This window comes from Sus scrofa, chromosome 13 (genome assembly GCF_000003025.6).
Source record: "Sus scrofa isolate TJ Tabasco breed Duroc chromosome 13, Sscrofa11.1, whole genome shotgun sequence".
NCBI lineage: Eukaryota > Metazoa > Chordata > Mammalia > Artiodactyla > Suidae > Sus > Sus scrofa.
The window spans coordinates 157,873,703-157,882,897 of record NC_010455.5 but is presented as its reverse complement, the minus strand read 5'-3'; the positions used below and the strand labels follow the sequence as shown (position 1 = coordinate 157,882,897).

The 9,195-nt window shown below is 36.0% G+C and overlaps 1 long non-coding RNA gene across 1 annotated transcript; it reads right to left on the bottom strand.

Moving 5' to 3' along the window:
* Window positions 417-8,736, bottom strand: LOC110256270. Its single transcript, XR_002337631.1, has 3 exons — window positions 8,307-8,736; window positions 5,382-5,407; window positions 417-504 (listed from the first exon to the last, which is right to left on the bottom strand). It is a non-coding gene; the product is annotated as an uncharacterized LOC110256270 (long non-coding RNA).

Sequence of the window (9,195 nt, the reverse complement as noted above, 5' to 3'; positions counted from 1 at the left end):
AATGACACTGACAAGTGAGTAAAAAGATGGCACAGACTGGGAGGAAATATTTGCAAAAGACATCTCTCTCTGGTAAAGGAATGATATCCAAAATATACAAAGAAATTTTTTTTTCTTTTTTAGGGCCACACGTGGGGCATATGAAGTTCACTGAGCGAGACCAGGGATAAACAGTCATCCTTACAGACACTATGTCGGTTTCTTAACCCACCGAGTCACATTAGCAACTCCAATAACTCTTAAAACTCACCAAAAAGCAAACAAAAAAACCAATTTAAAAATGGGCCAAAGACTTTAACAAATAAACACCTGATGAAAGAAAATACACAAATGGCTAATAAACATATGAAAAGATGGCCATATCATATGTCATCAGAGAAACACAAGCAAAAACAACGAGACACCACTACATACCTACCAGAATGGCCAAAGTCCTCACTGATACCAGTTTGATGTCACCAGATGCTGGGAGGATGTAGAGAGCAACAGGAACTTTATTCATAGCTGGTGGGAATGCAAAGTGGTACAGTTACTTTGGAAGACCATTTGGTGATTTCTTACAAAACTAAACATATTCTTAGCAGCAATCTTGCTCCATCTTTTCTCAAATGAACAGAAAAAGCATATCTATACAAAAACCTGCACATGAATGTTTGTAGTTGCTTTACTCATAACTGCCAAAACTTGGAAGCAACCAGGATGTGTTTCAGTAGGTGGATGGATAAATAAACTGTGGTATATCAGACCATGGATTATTATTCATCACTAAAATGAAATGAGCTACAAGCCAAGTAAAGGACATAAAGGAAACAATGCATATTACTAAATGAAAGAAGCCTTTCTGAAAAGGCGACATATTGTATGATTCCAACTATATGACATTCTGGAAAAGGCAAAACTATGGAGACAGTAAAGAGATAGTGGTTGCCAGGGGTTAGGGAAGAGGGTGGGGTGAATAGGCAGAGTACAGAGGATTTTTATGTCAGTGAAACTACTCTGTATGATACTATAATGTTATATATGTCATTACACATTTGTTCAAACTCACAGACTATACAACACCAAGAGTGAACCATAATATAAATGATGGTCTTTGGCCAATAATGATGTGTCAATGTAGGTTCATCAGTCATAATAAATGGACCACTCTGATGGAGGATGTTGATAATAGAGGAGGCTGTGCATGTGTGGAGGCAGAAAACGTATGATAAATCTTTGTACCTCCTTCAGTTTTTCCGTGACCCTAAAATTGCTCTAAAAAAATAAAGCCTTAAAATACAAATATATACATATACTATTATATATAAATTACATATTATGGATATATTATAGATATATTTTAAATATACTATTCAATTTCTTAATAATTATTAATAAACAAACAAGCAAAAACCCAGAAAGTTCAATAGCCCTGGAAACAAAGCATATCTTCCTTTAGGGCATGAGGATAAGAACTTTGCATCTATAGGGAAAGAAATGTAATGGGGGCCCAGCTGTGAAGAGGTATATAATATTAATATAATCATGTTCTAATATATAATAATGTTATAATAATACAGTCAATATTTATTGGATTTAAAGCTTTAGAGAACACCAAACACAGAAAACTTAGAAGTGATTGCAGACAGAAGGTAACTGTGGACTACTGAGAATAGAGAGGAAAGGGTAAGGGCACTGATATACTCATTTTACAAAAGAAGATCAAGAAACAATACCAAAAGTTGAAGGACAGGAAATAGATGTTTACATAGATTTAAATAACAAAAGTTTAAAAGTAAAAGAATCAAATCTACAAATATAAATATTGAAACATCTGAAGAGAGGGGGTAATAATTGAAAGACCTGTGTGTTATGTTGGGAAGTCAATAGACATGGAGTTAGCAGGTCAATAAATAAATACAGATATAAACACATTACCTATAGTTTTTGAAGTAACCACTAGGAGAATAAAAAAAAAAAGGTTAAAGTATATTTCCTCTGAGAATGGAAGTACAGGTGGGAAGGCATAAGCAGAATATTACTGCTATTCAAAAGTTGTCTCTACTGCTCCAATGTCATGTACATGAAGTAGTTTAATTAAAATGAGTTAATTAGTAGTTTCACAACTCATTGGATCAGTGGTGAAGGAAAAGAAATAAAGGCTTCCCTTGCTTGAGCCCAAGTAATTGAGAAAGTGACCTCATGGAAACAGCAAGCCAAGAAAGGAAGTTTTTAGCTGGTTTGAGGGCAGAAAATAGGGAGAGATGGGAGATGCAGTAAAGATACATCAGGTAGTTAAATAAGTGTGTGGGGGAAAAAAATCTGGAGTAAAATATGAATTTGATAGGCATTTCCAGAAATAAATGTAAGAATTGAACCAAGAGCAAAATAAAATTTGAAAACAGAAAAGAAAGAAAAAAATCTTAGAAGCATCCCAGTAAAATTTTGAGCACCCTGGTAAAAGGTAGGAGGGGGAAGAGAGAAATGCCATAGTAAAAGGAATGAGGAAGTTCACCAAAATGTGTCCACAATTATAAAGACTGGCTCCATCTGTTATAACCAAAAGAGTAGAAAATACAAAGATGCCTCTGACATTCACAGACAAGATCTAAAATAGACTCTTGAAAGCTGAAAGCTGATCCATGGCTTTCCTCACTATTTATAGTTGGCTATCTCACAACAAAGCTCAAAAAAAAAACCCTGCTATTTATGATTTCAACTGCATAATGCATTAAGGGAAAAAAAAAAGTTATGCCAACTCTAATCTAAATCTTACTCATCCATTGTGACCAGCTCCAAGAGCATACCATCTGGGAGAACAAAGCCATGCAATCACAAAATTTTAAAGCCAATTTTTCTTCAAACCCAGTGATTTAACTTTTGGGAATTACATCAGACAACATTGCTATGAAAACAATTGGGAAATATTCAAATTTTTGCCTATTTTTATAAGAAACTTTTTGCATCATTCATCTGGGACCTCCAGAGTGAAAACATACAATCATGGGTGTCATGAAGTTAGTATCAAAAGAATGCTCACTATGGTAAAGATCTCAAGTTACAATCTAAAGTTTGAAGGAAGGTGCATTTGAAAGTGAAACCAGTTAGTCTTATGCATAAATTATAAACTCATATATTTTTGTTTCCCATTGATCATAACCAAAGCTCTATATTTGCTTCATCAACCCAAGCTTCACCAGTTTAAAATTCTGCCATGCCCATCCCCCTCCAGCTATCCTCTCCTTTCTTCTCTCCATAATGGCCACACATATTTAGAGCTGCCTATAGTGGTCTCATTTTTCTACTTCCAAATTACTCCCCAACCCTTCCAGTTTGCTGCTATTCCATCACTCCATCCAAGCAGCTCTTGCTAATATGAGTAAAGATCCTGATATTTCAGCCCTCTTCCTATTTCATCTATTAAGCTACATTCAACACTGTGAATCAGTCCTTCAGTCTTAAAATACTTTCTTCCCTTCATTTCCAAGACACAGCATTTCTCCATCTCCCTGCGGGAACATAATCATCTACCAGATTTCAATTACCCACATTGAAGCACCAAACTATAAAATCGCACCCAAACAACTATCTCCTCAACACTTATACTTGCATGATGGGGGCCTCTCAAAATTGATTACTCTATACCTAAAAAAAAAAGTCAACTTTTTTAAAGTGAGTACTAGCTAAAGCTGTCAGACAAGTCAATCTATTTGGTGTATGAATGTGTATGTATGTGTATAATACACATATAATACATATAAATTCTCTCACACACATACACACACACACATAGAGCCTTAATTCTGCACTTTGGTTCTCAGAAGTTCAATGTGGCTATCAGAACCAATTCTAAAAATAAACAGATTGAAAAATTCCACAAAGTTTTAATCAAAAGGAAATCTATTTCAAGGAAGTCCTGGTTAAAATGCAAAAAACACTAAAATAACATTTAGAAAGAATATGTAAATAACATGGAAAAGAGTTTATGGTATAATTAAATGAAAAACCAAGAGGAACTAATATAATACTCCAAGTCTTCAAAAGAAGACCATTTACTTACATACACAAAGTAAAAAAGATTGGAAGAAAATATTATCCAAGAATATTAGCATTTGTCTCTAGGTATAAGATTATAAGGGATCTGGGGAATTTTTAAAATTTATTTTCTGTATTAAAATTTCTCACCCTCAATAAGCATATGTTGCTTTTATAATCAGAAAAAAAAATTATGAAAAGCAAAGCTCTGAAAAGAATAACTTTCTTAAATCAGTAGTTAAAATCATTTTTAACAACAAAGTTATTATCATCAATAGTAGGGGATGCCAATGTATTTTAAAAAATAAGTGGGGGAGTTCCCATCATGGCTCAGCAGTTAACAAACCCAAACAGTATCCATGAGGACATTTGTTTAATCCCTGGCCTCACTCAGTGGGTTAAGGATATGGTGTGGCCGTGAGCTATGGTGTAGATGGCAGACAAGGCTCAGATCCCGTGTTGCTGTAGCTCTGGTATAAGCCAGTGTCTACAGCTCCAATTGGACCCCTAGCCTGGGAACCTCCATATGCTGTGGGTTTGGTCCTAAAAAAGACAAAAAAAAAAGGGGGGGGGATAAGCTTCCTTAAGCAGTTTAAGTCTTTATCATTGTTTGGAAGTAGTGGTGAAGTATCACTCAGAAATTCACTGATTTGAATCCAAACCCCATTCAGAGATTGTGAAATAGGTATGTAAAGTAGCCTTTTATCCCATTTCTCTGACTCTTATTTTATTCAAGATATTGGCATTATTTAAGTGATTTTTGGTTATGCCTCAGTAACAAATAAAATCTGAAATCTGAATGGTTTAACTTCAAAGGTTTATTTTTCATTCACGTCAATCCAGTGCAAATCAACTAGCCATCCAGTGACTCAGGACCTAAGCTCTTCAGTTCTGCAATTCCAGCATCTTGGATTTCTTTACTTCCAATTACACAGATAAAAAAGAGAAAGAGATGGTGGAGGCACTTAAGTCCTTAACAGCCCTGGCCCAGAAAACATCTCTTTATATAGCTATCTCTTTATATAGTCTGTCTTAAGGAGCCACATGGCCCCACCCTAAATGCAGAGGAAACTGGGAAATATAGAAACATGAAAGAATATTTAATTATTATTAATAGTGTCTGTCACAATATTTTATTTTCAAATTTCGAAAACCATCCAAGAACAACATAAGATTTATCACAATAGGACAAAGTTTAAGAGCGGTTATAAAACATTATACTAACAAAAAAGATTTTTTCGAAGAACTATGTACTTGAAAAAATTCTCAAAGGATATGACGACAGATCATTGCTATAAAATGGGGTCAAGTATGTGATGATAGAGTTGAAAGCATGAAATGATACTCTAAGATGTAACTCTACTTACCAGCCACTGATTTCCTTCCAGAGGTTCTACATTGAGGCCGAGAAAAAAAAAAAAAAAAAAAAAGTGAGGCTTTTAAAATGTCCCAGCAAAGTTGAGAGCTGCCACAATTTGTTACAAGATTTTATTTGATTCACACTGCTTACAATAAACTTCAGAGGTTCATGCCAAAGGTCCCTAAATATCTTAGAAACACAACTTTATATAAACATCAGTATGGAACTCTAGCAACCTATATAGAGCTGATGGATACTCAGCAGAGCAACCTAGCAAAGGACTCTCAAGCTTTCACAACTGACCATGACTTTGTTCATTTTTCTACTTCTTTAGCAGAGTGTCCATTTAATAGTTCTATTTTCAGGCAGCAATGTATGTTCTCCATGATTTTACAGGTCAGTTTAGATTTCTCAAGAGCGTTGTGAATTTAAGAGAAAGACTTTTCCAGTCACGTACACTGTGCCTAGTGCTGTGCTCTATATATGCATGTGGTTTCTACAAATGTTATAAATTGTTTATAAATACAGTAACTAAAATCAATGGGTGATTTACTTGAAATATGATTCTGCTAATGTATGTGCATGAAATAATTTTTAAAATGTAGCATCGTCCTTATTACTTAAGTGCATTAATACCAAAAGGTGAGATAAGTTGGTTCCATATCATATTTTCCAATAAGTGGCCAAAAAAGATTTAAGGTTTAATAATGCTTAACCAACTCATATTTTTCAGAAATCTGTAAAGGATAATCCTTGTCCTTCCACTTTAACAATAAATAAGAAATGAAGGAAGGGAGGGAGGAAGGGAAGGAAAAAATTTGTTTTGCACTATTTAAAGAACATTCAGTACTCTCCTTAGATCATGTGTTTTTTTTTCTTTATTGTTCTCTATAGTTATACCATCTGGATGGAAAACTATAAAATTCTTATCAGTTATTAAATAGACAATTTGAAATAGTTTTTTTTTATTGGGGATGGAAACTCTGAATAAGTGCTTTTGTTTGGCTCTTATTAACTTACCAGTCTCTTGAAAAAGAATTCATCAAGAAATCTCTGAAAAATTTCATAAGTTAAAATAGCTTTTTTTTTTTTTTTTTGGTCTTTTTAGGACCACACCCACAGTATATGGAGTTTCCCAGGCTAGGGGTTGAATCGGAGCTGTAGCAGCTGGCCTATGACACAGCCATAGCAACGCCAGATCCAACCCCCGCCTGTGGCGAGGCCAGGTATCAAACCTGCATCCTCATGGATACTAGTCAGATTTGCTTCCTCTGAGCTATGATGGAAACTCATCGGAATTTTAAATAGCTTTTGAAACTAAAATGGCCAAAGGTGGAAGCTACCTCAGCACATCCTTCAACAGTTTTATCTTGGTTCAGAGTCACTCAAATTATCATGTGAACAAATGAGTTGATCCATCATTTCAACTCCCTTATCTTGGACATAGGGCTGAAACAATTAAATTTAACTTCTAAGCAAGGAGCATTAAAGAGGCATGACTGCGTAAGAGCTCTGCTCGTATTTTTTTTCTCGCAGAATAAGTCAATAAAGTTTATAATTGAAACAATCTCACAAAGCTTTGACTCTGCCTTGTCGCAGGACAAGTGTTCCTGTGCTATTGCTCTACTCTTCAATAAAAAATTATGTGCCACTCACAGCAGTCTTTCCACTGCTGAAGCTTTCTACATATGTGGCAGAATCAAAAACTTCTCCAACATCCCAAAAGCAGAAAGGGCTTGGGCCAATTCCATGGACGTGCACTGTATTTTAAGCATCTATTTACTAGTATATTTCCCACACTAAACTATGAGCAACATAAAAAGGCCCTTTTAAGCATCATCGTGTTCCATTTTCAGCATATATATCTTGACACTGAAAAATGTTCAGTTCTTTTTTTCAATAAAAAGTGTTCATGGAATACTAAATCTTAGTTAAATCAATATATTCAAGAGTGATGAGGCAGATACCAGATGTGTAATTATTTGAAGACTTTCTCCCGTCTATCCAAGTTCTTTCTAAACCCCAATATACTTAACAAAAGGACCTCCCCCATGTGTCCTTGGCTTTAACTAATGTTGAAAAATAGAAAAGGAGGGAGTTCCCATCGTGGTGCAGTGGTTAACGAATCCGACTAGGAACCATGAGGTTGCGGGTTCGGTCCCTGCCCTTGCTCAGTGGGTTAACGATCCAGCGTTGCCGTGAGCTGTGGTGTAGGTTGCAGACGCAGCTCGGATCCTGCGTTGCTGTGGCTCTGGCGTAGGCCAGTGGCTACAGCTCCGATTCAACCCCTAGCCTGGGAACCTCCATATGCCGCGGGAGCGGCCCAAGAAATAGCAACAACAACAACAACAAAAGACAAAAAAAAAAGAAAAATAGAAAAGGAGATTAACTCAAATTCACTGCCATGAATTTTAGATGCATGAAGAAAACTGGGAGGAGCTTTAAAAACTTGGAAATTCTTTTTATTTTCATCCAAAAAAACAAAAAACCCTATTACATGGAAGACCTCAGCAACGCATTCAGTGCTAAAATTCCTACTCATGTTTACAATCCACATTTAGTTTTCGAATGGCAGTTCTCTCCTCTCTCATACTTTCTTTCCTGTCACCAACTTTCCTCCATGGAACAAGACTTCTCTTTCAAAGTTTTCTACAGAAGGAGCTAAGTCCAGTGAGCTGGGAGCATTTTTAAAAAGAAGAAAAGGGGAAAAAAACAACACAACCCATCACTCAAAACAGGAATGAAAACCTGGAAATGCATTAATCAGTTTAATGTCTGTTCTGTTGAACACATCCTCCCAGCCAGTTTCTACATACTTCATATACATAAATACATAATACTGTAAAATAGGAAATAACAGTGACAGAGGGAAGAAGAATGAAAAACTAAATAATTGCCTAGAAGATATTTGACTGGAAATAGGGGCACTCACCTATCAAGAAGTTGTTTGAGTGATATAAGCCTGGAGGGATGCCCATCTACACTCGACTCCAGATGACTGGTTACTGAAGGCCACCCTGCATTAGATTCAGCTGGAGAGCTTGCTAAACACAGTTAAAAGACAGACTGTAGTTCAGAAGGTCTGGGATAGGACCAAGAATTTGCATTTCTAACAGGCTTCCAGGTGGGACTAATATTGTTGATCCATGGACCTCACTTGAAAGGATTTAACAATGACCAGTTGTAATGAATAAGATACCAAAATTTCTAGCATAATGGTGGTGCCATTGACCTGCTTGGAAATTAAAAAGAAAACTGTTTAGAATAGTGAAAGAGAAGGATCTTTGTTTTTATAAATGCTGGATTAGAGATGGCGACAGGCTATCAGTGTATCCATGACATGTAAGAGGACAGAAAATAGATGGCTGTCACAAGCACACATAGTTAGAATTCAGGTTTAAAGATAAATGTTTGCGAGTTTCATCAAAACAGTAGCTAAACCCAAGAGAGTATAAAGACTCTGGGGTCTGGGAAGAAACCAGAGAGCCATGCACAGAACCTCAAAGAATTCAATATCATGCATTAGGAGAATAAAAGACATCAAAGGTGAAAGAAGGACTGATTGCAATGATTATGGTGGAAGAAGAGAAGCCAGCAAATGAATGCAGGCATTCATTGCAGGCATTTAAAGAAGGGGAGTTTTGTTTATTAGTAAGTGGCCTCTGCTGAGCATCTCAAAGAAAATGAGGATGAAAAAACAGAAGTGAGACTCTCTAGCGTTAAGCTCGAGTCACTGATGAACTTTTGAAAGCTTTGTTTCAGCAGCAAGGAGCAGAAGCCAAACTGCAGGTGGTTGAGAATAAAATGAAAAAAGAAAAAGC